A 22,897-nucleotide genomic window follows, 5' to 3' on the forward strand; every position below is an offset into this window, starting at 1 on the left:
ATTAAGCACCTGTTGAGCCTCATAATCAATCCTTATTTTGTTATAATCCAGGAACTCATTACATTTAATGTTCTCTGATGTTTACTTGGTCAGGTCACTTGAGGAGGAAGGGTATTGAAACAGCTTGCCCCTTACCCCTTTGAATTATCCAAGATAATACATTCCCTACTCAGAAAATGATAAATATGAATCAAATAATGAGTTTTAAAGGTCAGCTAAATAGACATTTAAAATATGTACATTTGATTTTTAAAAGTTGTTCACCTTCCTCCCTTCCCCCCTCTCCCCCGACCCACAACTTTTTATTCATTCCAGTTGCTAATATGGAAAATTTAATGAATTCTGACATGGTAGGCTAAAGTTTATTACTAAAAAGGAAAGGGAGCAGGTGGCTAGGCTAATTAATACTATAAACAATAGAAAAGTGACACCCTGCTAGGGGAGTATGTGAACATGCCCTGGTTTTTAACTGCACTTTGCATTCAAATGACCAATATGCTAATTATAGCCCTTATCTGTTCAAGGCCTGAAAAGTCAGGACAGCTCAGAGCACAGACCTCAACCAGCAGTTTGACTGCAGGTTTTTGGAAATAACAGCATGGCATTTCTTTAAACATATTTTCAAATTCAAGCTTCTTACAAATCAAGATTGGCCTTTCCCCCATTCAGGGAATTAGTGAGGCTTAACCGTGTTCACTATGGTGTCGGCCCCCACAAAGCCCTGATAACAAAGACTCTGACTCCCACTTGAGCATTGCCTGTTGGGCAGATTTCCATGGTAATTTGCTGATTCTCTTTAGAAAGAAGTAGGGCGTCTTTGTAACCAGGAAGGGGGTGTATTTTCTCATTATTCTTGGGATGTCTTTGACCCTTTTTAATTTTCACCACCCATGTAAAAAATAAAAGGTCATAAAGAACTCTTCACCCGGCTTTTTGTAATTTAAAGCAAACACCCCCCTAACTCTGTTCTTAAAAGAGAGGTAAAGAAAGCATTATTCTCCCTTTACTTCTGTTGAAATTATCAGACCTTTATCAGAGCTATATTGGGAGAGAAGTGGCACTATTTGGATTCAGCTGGTAGAGGGGGATTATGGTGAAATTATCCTGTTCTAGTTACACCAATCAGCCTTCAAATCCTTAGATTTTTAGTAAAATCTAAATATAGAATCCCCAAAACAGCAGCAGTTTCAAATAATAAGTTTATTATTTTCATTATGTTCTACTTTTAACCACCCCCCCCACACACACACACACACGCATGCATGTGCTGATATCAGAGTTTTCTTTCTATAGTTTAAGACAAAGACCAGTGGGCAGGACAGGCTTGAACTAGTCTTAAATTGTCCTTTCCTTTCCTGAGTTCTATTCTTCCTTTCAGACACTTCTCCTTGCACACCTAGAAGCCCAGGGAGCTAAATTTGCTCCTTCTTTCATTCCTGAGTTTGGGAAGGAGGAAATTTGATTGACTTCTCAGTACAGTCTTAGGGATTTCATTTATTGAATTTCTTAGGTCTCTGTATTTTAGAAAGACCCTTATGGCATGGGGAATGTTTGACTCAAAGGAATGAATTGTAGGAGCAGAAATGTGAAGGTCACAGTAGGCTTTGGGAGAAAGGATAAGAGAGGGATATATTTTTGGTGGAGAAATATTGATAATCACAACAGTAAAAAGCTCTTCCACACACAAATTTGGTTCTGGTGTGGGCCACTGCCAGGGTTCTCCATCACCAGACAGTAATCCACTCCATAATTTCAAAGACAGGCTTCTGCATGCATACATGAAAGCAAGACTTTTCATCAACTCCGAGAAGCTTAAGACAAAAATGGGGTTTTTGATTAAATAGAAACTAAAAATGACTTGCAGTGCCGAAACCGGTTTGGCTCAGTGGATAGAGCGTCGGCCTGCGGACTGAAAGGTCCCAGGTTCGATTCCGATCAAGGGCATGTACCTGGGTTGCGGGCACATCCCCAGTAGGAGATGTGCAGGAGGCAGCTGATCGATGTTTCTCTCTCATCGATGTTTCTAACTTTCTATCTCTCTCCCTTCCTCTCTGTGAAAAATCAATAAAATATATTTTAAAAAAAATGACTTGCAGTGCTGATGACTGGCAGCTTTCTGGTTAACTGCAATCTGACCATATTAAGAATGAAGGCACGGAGCATATTTCCTTGCTGTCATAAATTTTTATGCATGCTGATTTAGAAGGCTTGGGGAGACAGTAGGATTGGGGAGCAATTTCATGGCTACTTTAGCTGAGCTTGGAACCTGGATTAGAACCATCTGACAAATTGAAAAACCATTTTCTGGTCTGAGGATTTTGATTGGCTTCAATGCACTGTTTTATTTTAAAACTAGTGACCTGGTGCACGGATTCATGCACATTGAAAGGAAATTAATTAGAAGGTGGCCGGCGGGGTGGGACTGGGCAAGGCAGGCCTGACAGGCCCTGGAGCCAACTTCCCTTGGTCCCTCCCCAGCCCTCCGTACCTGAGGCAGTGCCAGGACTCTAAGGGCATCTGCAGAGTGAGCGGGGTCCTTCTGGCAGGTGGGGTCCCTCAGCCTGGCCTGTGGGGATCAGGCCTAAACCAGCTCTCCGACATCCCCCAAGTGGTCCTGGAGTGGGAGAGGGCACTCTACAAAGTTGCTGTCGTACATCTTTATAACATGGCATATGTGCTTACCCAATAGGTTATTTGTAAAGCTCCTAGAGAAAGTGATAGAAGTTTTTCAAATAATTTACTGTGATAAACACAAAAAAAGGAAGGCACAAAAACCAAACAAAATAAAGCCTGAATTAGTAAAAAGATAGTTTCAAAGTTTCTGAATCAGAAAGATAAATAAATTACAGAGGCTCAGACTCAGCTGCTAGACAAGGTAGTGTGAAACTATCCTGGGTGTAAAGCATCCACAAACTTCATATCAGAGCTTATACTTTACTCTGCTCAACTAGGAAATGATTGGGTGCCATCCATCCACATCTCAGCAAGGGAAGCAGGTCCCAAGGATGCAATCTAGAAAAGATGCTGCTTTCTAGTGTGCAGCTTGATCTGAGGGTAGAATACAAAAACCCATAAGGACAGAAAGAGGATAAGCAGCCCATGTTTAAAAGTTGCCTCACAATTGGGGCTAAATATTTACAGCCTGTGATTAGTTTATTCCATTGCATTTTTAAAAATTTATTTTTATTGTTGACACTATTACAGATGTCCCTACTACCCTGCCTCCCCTGCTCTTTGCCTACCTCTACCCAGCCCCCGGACCCCCTTCCCTCAGTCCATCACCTCACTGTTGTCTGTGTCCATGGACTATGCACATATGTTCTTTGGCTAATCCTTCACTTTCTTTCATCCAGAGCCCCCCCCTCCCCGCCCCCGCCATGCATCCCTCCGTTCTGACAGCAGTCAGTCTGTTCCATGTATCCATGGCTCTGGTTCTATTTTGCTTGTCAGTTTACTTTGTTCATTAGATTTCACATATACTAGTAAGTGAGATAATATGGTATTTGTCTTTCTCTGACTGACTTATTTCACTTAACATAATCTCCAGGTCCATCCATGCTGTTGCAAATGTAAGAGCTCCTTCTCTTTACAGCCCTGTATATATTCCACTATGTAAATGTACCAGTGTTTTTATCCACTCACTTACTTATGGGCACTTGGGCTTTTTACATATCTTGGCTATTGTAAACAATGCTGCTATGAACATAGAGGTGCATATATTCTTTCTGATTGGGATTCTTAGGATATATTCCCAGAAGTGAGATCACTAGGTCATAGGCAGATCCACTTTTTGAGGAAGCTCTGTACTGTTTTCCATAGTGGCTGCACCATCTGCATTCAGAGCAACAGTACACCAGTGTTCTCTTTTCTCCACATCCTTGCCAATACTTGTTGTTTGTTAATTTATTGATGGTAGCCATTCTGGCAGATGTGAGGTGATATCTCATTGTGGTTTTAATTTGCATCTCTCTGATGATTAATGGCGTTTTGCATTTTTTTCTTGTCTCTTGGCCATCTGTGTGTCCACTTTGGAGAAGGGTCTATTCAGGCCCTTTGCCCATTTTTTAAATTGGATTGTTTGTGTTCCCAGTGTTGAGTTATATAAGTTCTTTATATATTTTGGAAATCAACCCCTCATCAGATGTGTTATTGGAAAATATGTTCTCCCATATGTTCATGTCACATCATTTCATTTTAACAATCATTACTTCCCTTAGAAAGCACAGAGAAAAGAAAATAAATTAAATCCGGTAAATCACTGACCTTTTGTACATGTTATTTTTTATTTTTTATTTTAAATCTTCATTGTTGAAAGTATTACATATGTCCTCTATTTTCCCCATTGACTCCCTCCCGATTGCCCCTGCCCCTCCTCCCCCGACCTACGCCTTCACCACCCTATTGTCTACATCCATGGGTTATGTATATATGCATACAAGTTCTTTGATTGCTTACCTCCCACCCACCCACCCTCCCCACCTTCCCTCTGAGATTCTGCACTCTGCTCCACTTTTCCATGTCTCTGGAGCCACTCCATAAGTATATTTTGTTCTTTAGCTTCCACATATGAATGAGATCATGTGATAATTGTCTTTCACTGAATGGCTTATTTCACTAAGCATAATACTCTCCAGGTCCCTCCATGCTGTCTCAAGAGATCTCTTACCCAAGAGATCCTTCTTTTCTATAGCTACATACTATTCCATGGTATAAATATACCACTGCTTTTTTTATCCACTCATCTACTGATGGGTACTTGGGCTGTTTCCAGATCTTATCTATTGTAAATTGTGCTGCTATAAACATTGGGGTGCATATATTCTTTCTGATTGATGTTTAGGGTTTCTTAGGATATATTCCTAGAAGTAGGATTGCTGCGTCAAATGGCAGTTATATGTTTAATTTATTTTTAGGAAACCCCATACTGTTTTCCATAATGGCTGCAACAGTCTGCATTCCACCAGCAGTGTACTAGGGCTCCCTTTTCTCCACATCCTCACCAGCACTTGTCATTTGTTGATTTGTTGATGGTAGCCATTCTGACAGGTGTGAGGTGATACCTCATTGTCATTTTAATTTGCATCTCTATGATGATCAATAACTTTGAGCATTTTTTCATATGTCTCTTGGCTATCTGTCTGTCCACTTTGGAGAAGTGTCTATTTAGGTCTTTACCCATTTTTTAATTGGATTGTCTTCCTTTTGTTAAGTTGTATGAGTTCCTTATATATTTTGGATATTAACCCTTTATCACATATATCATTGCCAAATATATTCTCTCATACAGTGGACTCCCTTTTCCTTTTGTTGATAGTTTCTTTTTGCTATGCAGAAGCTTTTTATTTTGATGTATTTCCAGTTGTTTATTTTCTCCTTAGTTTCCTTTGCCCTAGGACAGTGGTCGGCAAACCACAGCTCACGAGCCACATGCGGCTCTTTGGCCCCTTGAGTGTGGCTCTTCCACAAAATACCAGGTTCAGGCGCGCATGTACAGTGCGAAGTTGACTTAAAACTTTAAGTAAAGTTTATTAAGTTAATTTTAGGGAACGTTGTGGAGTGAAAGAAGATGTAGTGTCCAAGATTGAGAAAGGTATGTTAAGATGGTTTGGACATATAGAGAGGATGAACAAAAGGAGATAGACAAAACAAGTATACAGGACGAGTGTGGATGGGAGAGTTGGAAGGGGTCGACCTCAGCGAATGTACCTCAATCAGATTGAGGACGTTTTTAGCAAAGGCCAGCTTAGGAGTACCCTAATTAAGTTAATAACAATGTACCTACCTATATAGTTTAAGTTTAAAATTTTGGCTCTCAAAAGAAATTTCAATCGTTGTACTGTTTATATTTGGCTCTGTTGACTAATGAGTTTGCTGACCACTGCCCTAGGAGATGTATCCATAAACATATTGCTATGAGACATATCTGAGACTTTGCTGCCTATGGTTTCTTCTAAGACTTTTATGGTTTCAAGACTTACATTTAAGTCTTTTATCCATGTTAAGTTTATTCTTGTGTATGGTGTAAGTTGGTGGTCTAGTTTTATTTATTTATTTATTTATTTATTTATTTATTTATTTATTTATTTATTTATTTTTGCTTGTATCTGTCCAATTTTCCCAGCACCATTTATTGAAGAGACTCTCTTGACTCCATTGGCTGTTCTTACCTCCTTTATCAAATATTAATTGACTTGGGTGATTTCTGGGGTCTCTGTTCTGTTCCATAGATCTATATGCCTATTCCTGTGCCAGTACCAGGCTGTTTTGATTATGGTGGCTTTGTAGTATAACTTGAAATCTGTTATTGTGATTACTCCAACTTTGTTTTTCTCAAGATTGCTGCATATATTTGGGGTCTTTTTGGCTCCATATACATTTTTAGAGTATTTGTTCTACATATGTGAAATATGCCAGTATTTTAATAGGGATTGTACTGAATCTATAGATTGTCTTGGGTATTATGGACATTATATTGATGGTAATTTTACCAATCCATGAATACAGTATATTCTTCCACTTATTTATATCTTCCTCTATCTCTTTCTTCAATGTCCTCAATGTCCTGTAGTTTTCTGGGTACAAGTCTTTTACCCCCTTGGTTAAGTTTATTCCTAAGTATCTTAATGTTTTTGTTGCAGTGGTAAATGGGATTGCTTAGTTTCTCTTTCTGAGAATTCATTATTGGTATATAAAAAAGCTATAGATTTTTGGGTGTTGATTTTGTCTCCTGCTACATTGCCAAATTCATTTATTAAATATAGTAGTTTTTTGGTGGAGTCTTTGGGATTTTCTACATACAACATCATGTCATCTGCAAATAATGAGGGTTTTCCTTCCTCCTTTCCAATTTGGATGCCTTTTATTTCTTTCTCTTGATTGCTATGGCTAGGACTTCCATGTACATGTTATTTTAGATGCAATGGAGTGATGTGGCTCTGAGGTTAGTTTCCCTAAAAATAGAATCAAACTAGCCTGGTGCCCACCCTTTGGATTCTTGCAAAGAAAGATAATCCAGGAAAAAATAGAAATGTGTATGCAAGAAATATTGGACAAACATTGTGCAGTATCACGTGGCCTCCCTCTGAAATGTCATGGACACATTTGAATGAATCAGGCAGTCAGTTCTCCAGCACACTATGGGTTTATTGAATGTTATATCTCAAAAAAAATGCAAATCCGTTTTCAATTTGAAATTAATCAGGATGGGTACATCTTTAAGCAGAAAGTTAAAAATGATTTTGAAGTTGCCTTTATCCATGTTATGGGTAAAAGAGTTGACTGTCCCAGAGAAAGATAAGTATCACATGATCTCACTCATATGTGGAATCTAATGAACAAAATAAACTGATGAGCAAAATAGATCCAGAGACATAGACACATAGAACAAACTGATGAATTTCAGAGGGAAGATGGGGGTGGGTGGAGTAGGGAGAGATTAACCAAGTAATTTGTATGCATATATGTATAGCCCATGGACACAGACAATAGTGTGGTGAAGGCCTGGTAGGAGTGGGTGCAGAGTGGAGGGTGTCAGTGGGAAAATAAAACAAAGGGGATATCTGTAATACTTTCAACAATAAAAATAAATTTAAAAACTAATTAATTAATTTTACAAAATAGTTGGCTGTCCATAAATGAAATAAATAAGATCAATGCTTGATGGCAAAGCCATGTTCACCTCTATCTCTCCAGTGCCTAGCACTCTGCTAGGCATCTATAGCTATGCAGTATTTGTGAGCTAAGTGAAAGACATGCTATATAAACAAAAGAGTTGGTGTATGCAGCAGGGAAAATACTGGCCAATTGTGGAAAACACTGCTTGAGTGAAGAATTCTTTCCTTGCTCATTGTCAAGAACATAGTGTTGCACCTTCCAGAATGAACAAAAAATCAGAGATGAAGCCTTATGTGCAGCAGCTGTTCATAGAGGCCAACAATTGGCTGTAATGAAAACATAGGAAGAAGGAAGGACACAAACAAAAACATAATTCATCAGTTCAAGTGTTTAGAGCATACTTAGGGTGGCAAAGGAAAAGTAGAAAGTCACCAATTAAAGAAGGAGTTAAGAATAGAAAAGGCTCATGTGAATACATCAGGGAAATGAGAAAGAGACTAAAAATTAGCCTTGTAACAAATGAGAGAGGATATAAAATGAGCAATGATGCAAGCCTATCAGAGTGGAGTCTTTTTAAAAGTCAAAATGAATAAACTAATTTAGGTGAGCAGCAATTCATGAAGACCTCATAAAAATAGCTATCAACCAAAATGAGATAAGAGACTACTTAGGAAATGTGAGCCAACTGAAACCAGCAGCTATGATATATCAAACTGTATGAAGAAAAGGACTGGTTATACTTTCTGTGCTGTATTCTGATTTATGGGAAGGAATGTCAAAAGCCACAACAAGAAATTTTTTTAAAAGCCACAACAAGAAAAACACAGAGGAAAACCTCATTCATTTGGATCCACCCAATCCAGTTTTTTAAAAATAATCCAAGACCTAGAGTGGAATAAAGTTATATTTTGCATTTCATATCAAAGAACTGTTTGCTAAGCAAATTGTTAGTGTTCATGTCAGACAGGATTTAATAGTTTGAGAGAAAATAATTTATTTTAATAATTTCTGTGGCATAAATTTGTATATCCATATCCTAATTATCAATATGTCTCATTCATTCAATTAATGTTTTTATTAAAACCTACTATGTGACAGAAAGCATGCTAGGCATCAGAAAACAAACTGTGTTCCCCGACCTCAAGAAGCTCATAGTTAAGGATCAGAGATGGAGGAGGGGTATTAGAGGAAAATATCCATTTAAAAATCATTACTCAATGTACATTATATATATATATATATATATATATATATATATATATATATATATATATTGCATTTACCCATGATTAGCAGCACATGGGTGCACATGAATTCACCTTAATAGTAATAATTCAAGTAAAAATAATTTCTTCTTGGAAAAGTAGAGAACAACAGAAAACACTAATCAGAGCACTTCTTGAAAAATGCGTGTTTCTGTTAGTTAGCCACTTTGGTAATACCATTTGTCACAACTCTACCCTACCCTGAAAAGAAGTTATTTTCTAAGAGTATGTTTTAGTACTACTTTTAGAAAACTGACACAGGGTTAATGGGAAAAGTAAAAAAAGGTGATTCATTTTTAAAGGGCTCCATGATGTTTATCACTTTACTCTCTGGTGGGGACAAGTGGACTTGCGTTAGAAAATCTGAACAGTACTACTTGCTCAAGATACCCATCTTTGTGATCAAATAAGCCATGCTCCAGAAATGTCACAGTTTCATGATATACTCCCAGAACTTTAATAACCATAATCATAAAAGTTGCTATTTTGAAGGATGGGAAACATTGCTATATAGTTTATATCACTTTATTTAATGACTAGAGGCCCGGTGCACAAAAATTTGTGCACTCGGGGGGGAGAGGGGGTCCCTCAGCCCAGCCTGTGCCCTCTCTCAGTCTGGGACCCCTCGGGAGATAAGGACCTGCTGGCTTAGGCCTGCTCCTGGATGGCAGAGGGCAGGCCTAATCCCTAGGTGCAGCCCTTGGTCGGGCTCAGAGCAGGGCCAATTGGGGAATTCGGGCGCCGCCCCCTGTCATGCACAGAGCAGGGTGGATTGGGAGGTTGTGATGCCACCCTCAGTCACGCTCAGGGTAGGGCCGATTGGGGGGTTGGGGCACCGCCCCCTGTCACACTCAAGGCAGGGTCGATGGGGAGGTTGCGACACCACCCCCTGTCACGCACAGAGCAGGGCCAATCAGGGGGTTGGGGAGCAGCCCCCTGTCACGCACAGAGCAGGGCCCATCAGGGGGTTGGGGAGCTCACCCCGTCACGCACAGAGCAGGGCGGATCAGGGGGTTGGGCCGCCGCCCTCTATCACCCACAGAGCAGGGCCGATCAGGGGGTTGGGGCGCCGCCACTCTCACACTCAGGGCAGGGCCGATGGGGAGGTTATGGCTCTACCCCATCACACACAGAGCAGGGCCCGTGGGGTGGGGGGTTGGGGCACTGCACCCTGTCACACACAGAGCCGCAGGGCGATCAGGAGGTTTGGGGAGCTCCCCCCTATCAGGCACAGAGCAGGGCCGATCAGGGGGTTGGGGCGCCTTCCCCTGTCAGGAACAGAGCAGGGCCGATAGGGAGGTTGTGGCCCCGCCCCCTGTCTCACACAGAGCCGCAGGGTGATCAAGGGGTTTGGGCACTGCCCCCTGTCATGCTGATCCCGGTGCCGGGAGACCTCGTGGCTCCTCTGATCCCTGTGCTGGGAGGCATATTACCCTTTTACTATATAGAATAAAGGCCTGGTGCATGGGTGGGGGCTGGCTGGCTTGCCCTGAAGGGTGTCCCAGATCAGGGTGGGGGTCCCCACTGGGATGCCTGGCCATCCTGGATGAGGGGATGATGGCTGTTTGCAGCTGGTCACACACCCTTCAGGGTGGGGGTCCCCACTGGGGTGCCTGGCCAGTCTGGGTGAGGGGCTGAGGGCTGTTTTCAGGCTGGGACTGAAGCTCCCAACTGCTCCTTTTTTCTTTTTCTTTTTTTTATTCTGAGCCAGCTTTAGCTCTGAGGCTACAGCTCTTAGGTCTCCGCTCCTGAAAGCAGGTATCTGGTTTGTTTAGGTTCTACAATCGAAACTCTGTATCAACTCCAGGTCTGAGATCCCGGCTAACTGAAAGTTGGTTTCTGGGGTTTTGTTTAGCTTCTATTTTTGTAACTATGTTTCAAACTGCCAGCTCAGAGGCCGGCAAGGCAGGCGGGGAACGTTGCAGTCCTCCGTCACTGAAGTAAGCAAGTCTCATGTTAGTTTCAAGCTGCCTGGCTGCCGGCCGCCATCTTGGCTGGCAGTTAATTTGCATATCTCGCTGATTAGCCAATGGGAAGGGTAGCGGTCGTACGCCAATTACCATGTTTCTCTTTTATTAGATAGGATCTTACAACAACCCTGAAATGTAGAGATAGTGATGATGATAACAATAGGAATGCATTAAATCTTTACAATGTGGTATTCATTATGTGAGCTAAATTCTTTATGTGGATTACCTCAATCCTCACAACAAACCTGTGAGACATGTACTATTATTATACCATTAAAGATAAAAAATTAAGACATAGAAAGTTTATAATAACGTGTCTAATGCCACAGAGCTAGTTAAGTGGTCAATATTTCATATTATAGCAAAGCTAGGAATCCAGTTCTATCCATTTCCAAAAACCAATATAGCCACTGTGAGGTGGTTTCATCAATGGTGTACATAAGAATCTTCCAAAAACACTTTTAATATCTAGCTAAATAATGTAAGTATGCAACAAGCTGTCCCATTAGATTGGGCCACTTACATGAATTCTGGAGTCTGATATGCAATCACTCATTAACTATGAGAGGCACCTAATGAATACATGCACCCATTGAAGTATAATTGGAAAATATATTTTAATATAGACATCAAAAGATAGGTAAATGGCAGGTTGCACGTGAAAGAACCACATGCAGCTCCAGAGGCTGAGAGGAATTATCATTGCATTAAAGGATATAATAATTTTCTACAGGCAAATAGGAGTGAGTTAGATCTGCCCTCAATTAAAGGAGTTGGAAGTAAAAATTATCCCCAGTAGATGCCCAACATGTAGCAACATGGCCAGACTCTTTGGAGAGCATATTCAGACCAAAGCAGTGACCAAGACAGAATAGCACAACACAGGCAGAGTACAGACAATGGCAGAGTCAAGTATGAAGTCTTCAGCTGATCTTGGGACTACAGAATGGCATTTTCTGTAGACCCCATTTGCCTTGCCTGTAAAATAGGATCACAATAGCATTCCTAGCTGAAGGAAGGGAGATACATCAGATAGCCTCAAGGTCCTTTCTAAATCTAAGGTCTATTATTCATTTGAAAGGGCCACTCCTGAGGTATAGTGATGACTACAAGTACACAAAGGCCTTAACATTAGGTTAAAACTTGTTCTTTGAAAAAGTCTTCCCTAAATTGCAAAGATTTCCCTGCTATGAGGATTTGCAAAGACTTTTCTGCAGCAAATATAGCTCGGCCTCGGAAAGGCAAGATGGCTCCATCTAAGGCATGTCCTGACCTAGACACATGACTGCAACTATTATGAAGTCACAGATACTGGTAAACTCACTGGAAGCACACACAGGGAAAAACTAACCTGCTTTATCCATATAGATGATCAAATTCAGCAGTGAAAGATAGGGGCTTCACAACAATTCTGGGTTAGTGCAACTCTCCTGGAATCCCAGCCAGTCTGTTCCTTTGTTTCAGGGTTACCTTTTGCCCATATAATGCAAGATCATCTTGTAATGGCTTAATTTAGTAGAAAATTGGCCAGAAAAAAAGAAAGAGCTAATAGATAATCCAGTGCAGTGCATAGGGGTTTCTGGCAAGGAGGTTAGCAGAATGCACTATCAGATCCTGCTTTATCCTGCGCTGTCATTAATGATACAGAAGTGAGGAAGAAGAAAAAAAACAGATTCAGTCTGCAAAAGGGCCCAATTAAGGATCGACAAGGAAGCAAGGACATTAAAACAAAAGATGTGGGCATAAAAGAAAAACACTTTGCTAGCGACCAGTTGGAAGAAGAATGGCCATATTCATTTGGAAAACAAATTAACACGCACCATTCTCAGGATGCATGTATCATGCGGCACTGGAGTAATGGCAGTAGCAATGAAAAGGAAAGACCACAATAGCAGCCTGAAGGAGGCCCTAACCTGATATATGATAAACAGTCTGTATTGCAAGGCAATGAGACTATGTTCTTATAGGTAAGATATAAAGGGAGATAAAATACCCATCCAAACTGTTAAGCAGGAAAAAGATGTACTTTGTTTTAATTTTGTTTTATTCTGATAAGAATATATGGTCTTTATCCACCCATTACATTTATTCTTTCAGCAAGCATTTACTGATGCATTTGTTTTTCATTGCTCTGTACTAAGTACTTGAGAAACTCTTGTGGAGCCAGATAAAATGCAGTCCTTGAACTCAAAAAGCTTAAAATATAAGTGGGGAGGCAAGAGAACTACTTGAGTTATAAATGTAAGCAAAACAATAGCATAGGTTATAATGGAAATATACACATTATCTCCTTTGCTGTGGACACTGTGGGCTTGAAGAACAAGAAGACAGCAGTGTGGAGCAGAATCAAAATTAATCAAAAGTTCTAATTCCATAGACCAATGCATTGTTTTTTCCCCAGAACAGGACATTGAAAATTCTTCCTCAATCCCACATGACCTATGGGATGTGCCTATAACAACTAGTCAGGACTTTTCAGTGTAGCCACAAACCACTAGAATTAGATAAGTCAACATGGTAAATGTGTCCTGCCTGGCAAAGTGGGCTAATAAAGCAAATACTTTCTCTCAAACCCTAAAGAGAAAGCACTTTTGGGAAGGAGCTGCCCTTGTCTTGGTAGATCAGTTGACTTTTTGGAGCTGACATTCATTCTCATTTCTCATATCCCAAAATATTTACCCTTAGGTAATGCTTAATACAAAAAAAAAGCTAAAATTACACTGCCTACACATTGGGAAACAGAGATACACACTAGACAGACAAGTACTGTTTCTAGTCATTGAGAACACAGAGTCAAAATCCAGTCATATAGAACTCAAAAACAATAAGAAATCAGCAATAAAAACCCAACCAACTTCCCCATTCCCATCACACAGCCCCAATATAATATACATCTATAAATTAAAAACACTAACACACTTTTAAATAACTCTTAAATAAAAGAATAATTTAAATTGATACTACAAATTCTTTAGAATTGAATGATGATAAAAACACTACATATAAAATTCTGTTGGATATTATCAAGGGAATATTCAGAGAATAACATATGATCTTAAATTAACTTATTAGAAAACTAGAGGCCCGGTGCACAAATTAGTGCATGTGTGGGGATCCTCAGACTGGCCAGTGATGGAGGCCTATCAGGGGCCAGCCAGCCAAGGGGAGGGACCCTGGGAGGTGGGCCAGCTGCCCCCCCCATCAGAGCCCATTGAGGGAGGGCCCGTGGGAGGTTGGTTGTGGGAGTGCACTGAGCATCTGCCCTCTAGTGGTCAGTGTGCATATAACGACTGGTCGACCAGTCATTCTGGTCATTCCAGTCATTCAGTAGTAACAGTTATATATATATAATGAATTAAGCTATCAAATCCAGAATTTAAAAGTACAATAAAATAAATCCATGGAAAGTAGAGGGAAAAGATTAATGAAGCTAAAATCAGAAATGGTGAAATAGACAATAAAGTTGATTCATAAAACCAAAACTTTTTATAAAGTCAAATCTTCAGCAAGACTAAAAAAAGTAAAAAGATACACATAAATGCCACCAGGAAGCTAAATAGGATTATAAGTACAGATACTGAGGTGATATTACAAATCCTACATAGATTCTAAACTAATATATTTCAATGGGAAAAATTCTAAGAAAAGAGAAATTATTAAAATTTATCCAATAAAAAGTAGAAAAATCATAGACAAATATCATAGAACAAATTGACAGGAATATACATTCCATAGTATAGAAAAAGATGAGTTGCTCCTGCAAAATGGATAAACAGGACAAGAAAGGATAAGAAAATTATAAACTAATCTCACTTATGAATATAAATATAAAATTCCTAAAGCAAATGAAATATAGAAGCTTATTAAAATAATACATTATTCCTAATGATACATCCCAGGAATGTAAGGCTAGTTTAACATTAGCAAATTTACAAATGTAACTCACTAAAATAGCAGATTAAAAAGTCAAACCATGCAGTCATTTCAACAGATGCAGAAAGAAACATTTAACAAAATTTAATACCTATCCATTATAAAAACCCACAGCACACAAGGAATAGAAGAGAGCTCCCTTAACAAAGCTTTAGAAAACTACCATGAGGTAATTTTGGCTATGAGCACAAGCACTGGTGTCAGACAGTTTAATTTTAGATCTTGTTTACATCATATGTAAGCTGTATGATCTTGGGAAAATTATTTAATCTCTCTGAGCTTCACTTCCCTCATCCATAAAAATGAGGAAAGTGATAGTACATTCCTTACAGTATTGATATAAGGATTAAATGATATAAAATATATAAAGGTGCTTACAGGAAATATTAAGTACTCAATAAACATTAGTTTTTATTAGCAGTACATTTTTGACAAAATGTAAAGATGAGAAACAAAGGATGGCCACTATAACTATGTACTATTCAACACTCTGATGTCTTAACCAATGAAATACAGTAAGAAAAATAAATAAATAAGGAAATAGGATTAGAAAGCCAAAGACAAAGACAAAATTGCTCTTCTTTACAAAAAATGTGGCTATATAGAAATATAAGACAGTCAACTTTCATATAAAATCAATATGAAAGTCCAGCAGGGTGATTAGATAAAATATCAGCCTATGGAAGTCAATAGCTTTCCTATAGTTCAGCAATAGCTTATTAGGATATCTGATAGAAAAAAAAATCTCATTTGTAATGCCAACAGAAACTATAACATACTAGTTATGAGACCCTGAGCAAGTTATTTAATCTCTCTGGGCCTCAAATTTCTCATATGTCAAATAGGTGAGCTAATAGTACCTACCTCACAGGGTTCTCATGAGAATTGAATAGGACAAAGTATGCAGTATACTTAGTGTTTTCCCTGAAACAGACTATGTTAAATGGTATCATTATTACTACTATTGTTGTTATTATTGTTATTGTTTTAGAATTGTCTAAATTTCTTCCTCAAAAAAATCTCGGTGAAAGAGATGTAGCCCAGTTTCATTCTCTTTCTGCAAATGAGAAATTGTTCCTATGAAGTAGGGGAATGGTTTAGATAAAGTAGGAGCATTTCTAAGTCCAGGTTAGAGACACCATCTGGTCTGCCACTTAAAGAACCAAGGCACTCTGATGTTCAGAGCAGAAAACAAATTAGCATAGTTCAGGGTACGTGGGAGGGGTCTGTAATGTAGAGCTGTCCTGGAATTGTGCCCTTGCCAACAACATCCTTGCAAGGCTAGGACAACCTTGGAGTTAATCAGGAGTTAAATCAAGTCAATTTCAGAGTCCCACTAATCTTGAGCTGTGTTGAGAGATCTAGAGCTTCTCATGTCTAAGAATCACTGCTTTTGAAATTAATGTCCAGTTTTACTTGCCCATTCTTTCCCACAAGAAGAGATGGCTGGTTTAGAAGCAGGGGTATACTGAAGACCTCTTTGTGGAATCTTGGTTTTCTCTGGTTAAATTAAAATAATTTAGTGGGTGTCTGCTTAAAAGTCACTGGAGAGAGATGGATATAGAATAAGACAGTGTCTCTTCCTTTCCATTCTGAGGTTTTACCCAATGATTTCACTGAGTACTTCATTCTAACAGGTAATATTTTGTGAATACTAAATATACTATATTCTTTGATAAGATTTTATACCTATTTCCTTTATTCTTCACAGAGACTTTTGAGGTAGATACTATTTTTATCCTCACTTTGCAGAAGGAAACTAAGGCACAGAGAAATTAAGTGACTTGTTCCATTTCATATAACAAGTGAGGAAAGGGGTTAATATTAGAATCCAGACCTGTGGACATCTGGCTTCTCCACATGACCATAACCAGACTGAAAAATAGTTTGTTCCGTTCTGCTTTACAGGTTTTTCCCAAAACTGTGTGTGAGAGAGGTTCTTTTGCGAAAAGCGCCTACTAGGCATTTGGCTTCAGCCACCAGCTTTTCCAAGCTAGGGTAAGAAGCAAGAATTATTTTCAGGTAGCAGAAGATGAAGCTATCACATGGCACTGCGAATAGTAAGGCAAGAAAAGTGCAAAGCCAGTCAGCCCTAATCTGTGGTTGCCATGATGACAGGATGACAGACTTCAAGAAAGTGACCTTTCTCTCCTGAGGCAGTGAAAAAAAAAAAAAGCAGGTAATTTCCTAACATAAGGTCTCTACAGTATGATGGAGGTGTAACAAACCACATTTATCTGGTCTCTTCTTATCCCAATTGGCTTGATGACCTAAGGCAGGCAGGCAACAGGGTCTGCAGTAGAAATTTTATCTGTTGGGCCTAGACCCCTCCAAGACAGACTCTTCTGCCTCTCTTCCCCCAAGCAAGATTCTGTTTCCTGGTAAGCCTGAGCTTATATGGTATGTACAGAGACCTCCCCCTTGGAATTTTTTCACTCCTGGGAGATTTCACAGATGTCTGGCTGGGTTGATTTGCTGATAGGGCAATTGGCCAATAGTTCAATTCAACCCAAGCCACTACTCTGCATTCCAAGAGTCCATGCTGCATATGTATTTCTTTGTAATGAAGATGACACTTGGTCTCAAGCTTTGAGCTACACTGAGTACAACATACTTCCAATAATTCACAAATCTTTTAGTAAATTGGAAAGTTCGTACCTTGTCAAAACTTATGTACTAAAACATGTTTCAGTGGTGAAAATTTAGAAGCATTTTCATTAAAACTAAAAGGAAAAAATAATAATCATTAGCAACCAATATTTCATATAGTACTAGATAAGCTAGCCAATGCAATAAGAGATAAAAAAAATAAAGTAGGTTTTAAAATGAAGTGACAGCCCTAACCGGTTTGGCTCAGTGGATAGATCATCAGTCTGCGGACTGAAGGGTCCCAGGTTCGATTCTGGTCAAGGACATGTACCTTGCGGACACATCCCCAGTAGGGGGTGTGCACGAGGCAGCTCTCTATCCCTCTTGCTTCCTCTCTGTAAAAAATCAATAAAATATATATTTAAAATAATAATAATAATATATAAAAAATAAATAAAATGAAGTGACAAACTATTTAGAGCTCATAGCACTTTTGTTTAAATGTATTTTTTTATGGATTTCAGAGAGGAAGGGAGAGGGAGAGAGAGATAGAAACATCAATGATGAGAGAGAATCATTGATTGGCTATCTCCTGAACACCTCACACTGGGCATCGAGCCTGCAACCCAGGCATGTGCCCTGACCAGAATCAAACCATGACCTCCTGCTTCATAGGTCAACGCTCAACCACTGAGACATGCCAGCCGGGCTGATAGCACTTTTTAAAATGTGTTGGGTATATGGTTCATAAGCCATAAAAAATTGGAAAAGGTATCAGGAAAAAAAACACACTTATAATAGCAAAAAAGTCTCTGAAATACATAAAAATAAATCTAACCCCCCCAAAAATAGTCAAAATTGTTATGCAGAAAACTAAAACTTTATTTAACAACATAGAAGAAGACCTGCTTATGTATGGAACACATAATGTTTAGGATATAAAGTTTCATGAAAGTGATCTTATAAGATCAACACAATAACAATGTAAATCTTAAAAAGGTATTTAATAGAATTTGACTAGTTGATTCTAAACATTAGTAATAAAGTAAATATGCAAAATAGTCAATATAATTTTAAAAAGAAATAGACAACATAGTTGCCTTGATAGATGTAAAATATATAATTTATTTGAGTAATTAAAATGTATCTACATAGGACTAGGCAAAAATAAGTCAATAGAGCATAATAAAAGGTCTAAAAACTTGTTCTTGTATATATAGGAATTTAGTATATAATAAAAGTGGTACCTTCAAGCCAATGAAAAATCTGATTATTCAAAACATTGCCTCTGGATAATTGGATATCACTTTAAATAGATAACGTACTTACCTAAAATACCTCATTTGGGAAAACAAATTTCAGGTATATTAAGGAATTAAATGAAAAAAAATATGAATATAATCTTAATCTAGAATATATAATAAATGCCGACAAGTCAACAAGACAAAAAATAATCAAAACAGTTGCAAAATGGGCAGAGGATAAACACCAACAGTTCACAGAAGAGTAAATCCAAATGGGCAATAATTCTGAAAATATATCCAATCTTCCTAGTAATTAACGAGAGCCTATTTTTAACAGATTGTCAAAGTGTAAATTTTTTAAGACATCTAATGTTGGCAAGAGAAATGTTTACCTAACACTACTCTAGCCATTAGATGTAACTTCCAGGTTATAGTAAATACAAGATAAAGAAGAACATATTAAACTCATAGACATGGACAACAGTGTGGTGATTGTGGTAGTAGGGGGAGATGGTAGAGATGGCAGAGGGCATAGAGAGAATAAATGGTAATGGAAAAAAATAAAATAACATTTAAAAAAGAAGAAGAAGAACATGTTAAATGACACCACAGTGAAACAATCAGATAAATACAAAATATGAGACAGTGTACACTTGATGTCTTTAGCAGTCAATGTCATGGGGAAAAAAAGGCGGGAGTACAGGTCTAGAATAAGAGTCTAAAAAGACATAACAAAAAGCAAAGAATTGCACAAATGACCAAACTGACCAAAAAATAAACTTTTAAATCTAAATAGACTTATATAAAGAGATTGAGTTAGTAATTAAATCTTTCTACAAAGGAAAACCCAGAACAAGAAGATTTCACTGGTGAATTCTACAAAATGTTTAAATAATAATTAACACCAATATTTCACAAGCTCTCCCAAAATTAGAAGAGGACAGAACACTTCCTAACTCTTACTATGAGACCAGCATCACCCTGATACAAAAAACAGACAAATTGAGGAGAACCAAGATGGCGGCATAGGTTAACACCGGAGTTTACTGCCTTGAACAACTACTTCAAAAGTGAAACTAAAAGACAGAACGGAAATCACCCAGAACCACAGGAACGCTGGCTGAGTGGAAGTCCTACAACTAGGAGGAAAGAGAAACGCATACGGACATTCAAAGGAGGCGCAATGCTGAAGTCAAATTCTGAGGTGCGGAGTGCGCGGAGCGGGCTGGCGGCGGAGGGCGCGGTTGGCGTTTTCAATCAGGAGGGAGTCGCAGAATCTGAGCTCCAGATACGGGCAAGTCTTTAGGGACCCAGACTCAAATGGTAGAAGCGGGACTGTCTGGCTTCGGTCAGAGCGAGTGCAGCTTTCTCTCCGAGGTTTGCAGCGGGTGCTGGGACTCAGAGAGGCAGAGCCCCTGGGGACAGGACTGAGAGCAGCCATAACTGCTCTCTCCGGCCCACCCTGTTGATCCTGTGTGACCCACCCCGCCCAAGCTCTGCACAGAGGCATTTGCCGGATAGCCTCAGGGAAAGGCTAGATTAGCACCTCCCTAGAGGACAGAAGTTTTCTCACTGCAGACACAGCTGATTCTCACAGCCACTTGGCCTAGAGGTCAAACCATCCCTGGTATTAGCTACAACAATCAAGGCTTAACTACAAGACTGCGCACAAAGACCACTAGGGGGTGCACCAAGAAAGCATAACAAAATGCGGAGACAAAGAAACAGGACAAAATTGTCAATGGAAGATATAGAGTTCAGAACTACACTTTTAAGGTCTCTCAAGAACTGTTTAGAAGCCGCCGATAAACTTAATGAGATCTACAAGAAAACTAATGAGACCCTCGATATTATGATGGGGAACCAACTAGAAATTAAGCATACACGGACTGAAACAACGAATATTATACAGACTCCGGACAGCAGACCAGAGGAGCGCAAGAATCAAGTCAATGATTTGAAATGCGAGGAAGCAAAAAACACCCAACCAGAAAAGCAAAATGAAAAAAGAATCCCAAAATGCGAGGATAGTGTAAGGAGCCTCTGGGACAGCTTCAAGCATACCAACATCAGAATTATAGGGGTGCCAGAAGATGAGAGAGAGCAAGATATTGAAAACCTATTTGAAGAAATAATGACAGAAAACTTCCCCCACCTGGTGAAAGAAATGGACTTACAGGTCCAAGAAGCGCGGAGAACCCCAAACAAAAGGAATCCAAAGAGGACCACACCAAGACACATCATAATTAAAATGCCAAGAGCAAAAGACAAAGAGAGAATCTTAAAAGCAGCAAGAGAAAGAAACTCAGTTACCTACAAGGGAATACCCATACGACTGTCAGCTGATTTCTCAACAGAAACTTTGCAGGCCAGAAGGGAGTGGCAAGAAATATTCAAAGTGATGAATACCAAGAACCTACAACCAAGATTACTTTATCCAGCAAAGCTATCATTCAGAATTGAAGGTCAGGTAAAGAGCTTCACAGATAAGGAAAAGTAAAGGAGGCCGAAACCGGTTTGGCTCAGTGGATAGAGCATCAGCCTGCGGACTGAAGGGTCCCAGGTTCGATTCCGGTCAAGGGCATGTACCTGGGTTGCGGGCACGTCCCCAGTGGGAGATGTGCAGGAGGCAGCTGATCGATGTTTCTCTCTCATCGATGTTTCTAACTTTCTCTCTCCCTTCCTCTCTGTGAAAAATCAATAAAATATATTAAAAAAAAAAAAAAAAGCTAAAGGAGTTCATCACCACCAAACCAGGATTATATGAAATGCTGAAAGGTATCCTTTAAGAAGAGGAAGAAGAAGAAAAAGGTAAAGATACAAATTATGAACAACAAATACGCATCTATCAACAAGTGAATCTAAGAATCAAGTGAATAAATAATCTGATGAACAGAATGAACTGGTGATTATAATAGAATCAGGGACATAGAAAGGGAATGGACTGACTATTCTTGGGGGGGGGAAGGGGTGTAGGAGATGCGGGAAGAGACTGGACAAAAATCGTGCACCTATGGATGAGGACAGTGGGTGGGGAGTGAGGTCGGAGGGTGGGTCGGGAACTGGAAGGAGGGGAGTTATGGGATGAAAAAAGAGGAACAAATGTAATAATCTGAACAATAAAGATTTAATTTAAAAAAAAACATACAAATACATCACAAGAAAACTACAGACCAATACGCTTTACAGATATAGATGCAAAAGTACTCAACAAAATAGTAGCAAATCAAAGCCAGCATCATATGAAAAGGATTATACACCTTGACCAAGTAGGATTTATTCTAAAAATTCAAGATTAGCTTATTTAACATATATTTTAATTTTAACATATCAAAATCAATGTGACACCATATTAGTAGAATAAAGGGGAAAACCTCACACATAATCTCAATAGATACAGAAAAAGTAGTTGACAAAACTCGACATTCCTTCATAATAAGAACACTCAACAAACTATAGATAAAAGGAAACTCCCTCAACCTGATAAAGAGCATCTATGAAAATCCACAGCTAACATCACAGTTAATAATGAAAGACTGAAAGTTTCCCCTAAGATCATAAGACATGAATGTCAAGTTTCACCATTCCTATTCAACATTATGCTCGAGGTTTTAGCCAGAGCAATGAGGCCAGAAAAAGAAATAAATGGTATCTAGATTGCAAAAGAAGAATAAAAAATTATTTCTATTCATAGATGGTATGACCTTACATATAGAAAATCCTAAGGAATCCATTAAAAAACTAAAAAAAAACCTATTAGAACAAATAAAGTTCAGAGAAGTTGCAGGATATGAGACCAATGTAAAATTATACAAAAATAATTTTCATTTATAATAGTATTAAAAAGAATAAAATACTTAGGAATGACATTAACCAAAGGCATACAAAAGTTGTGCCCTAAAAAAATATATTGTTGCTAGAAATTAAGACTCAAATAAATGAAAAGACATCTCATCTTCATGGATTGGAAGACAATATTATCAAGATGTTAACAATCCCTATATATGATATATAGATTCAATGAAATCCCTATTGAATCTCCAATAACCTTTTTTTTTTTCAGAAAGGCATAAGTTCTTCCTAAAATGTACAGGGAAATGCAAGGGACTCAGAATAGCCAAAACAACTTAAAGAACTAAGTGGGAAAATTCCTACTTCTCAGACTTAAAACTTGCTACAAATCAAGTAATCAAAATAGCATGGTAATGGAATAAGAATAGGCATAGATCAATGGAATAGGATTGAGATTCCAGATCATTTAAAGAGAAAAGACCAGTCTCTT

The sequence above is a fragment of the Myotis myotis genome, unplaced genomic scaffold (genome assembly GCF_014108235.1).
Source record: "Myotis myotis isolate mMyoMyo1 unplaced genomic scaffold, mMyoMyo1.p scaffold_m19_p_4, whole genome shotgun sequence".
In the NCBI taxonomy this organism is placed as follows: domain Eukaryota; kingdom Metazoa; phylum Chordata; class Mammalia; order Chiroptera; family Vespertilionidae; genus Myotis; species Myotis myotis.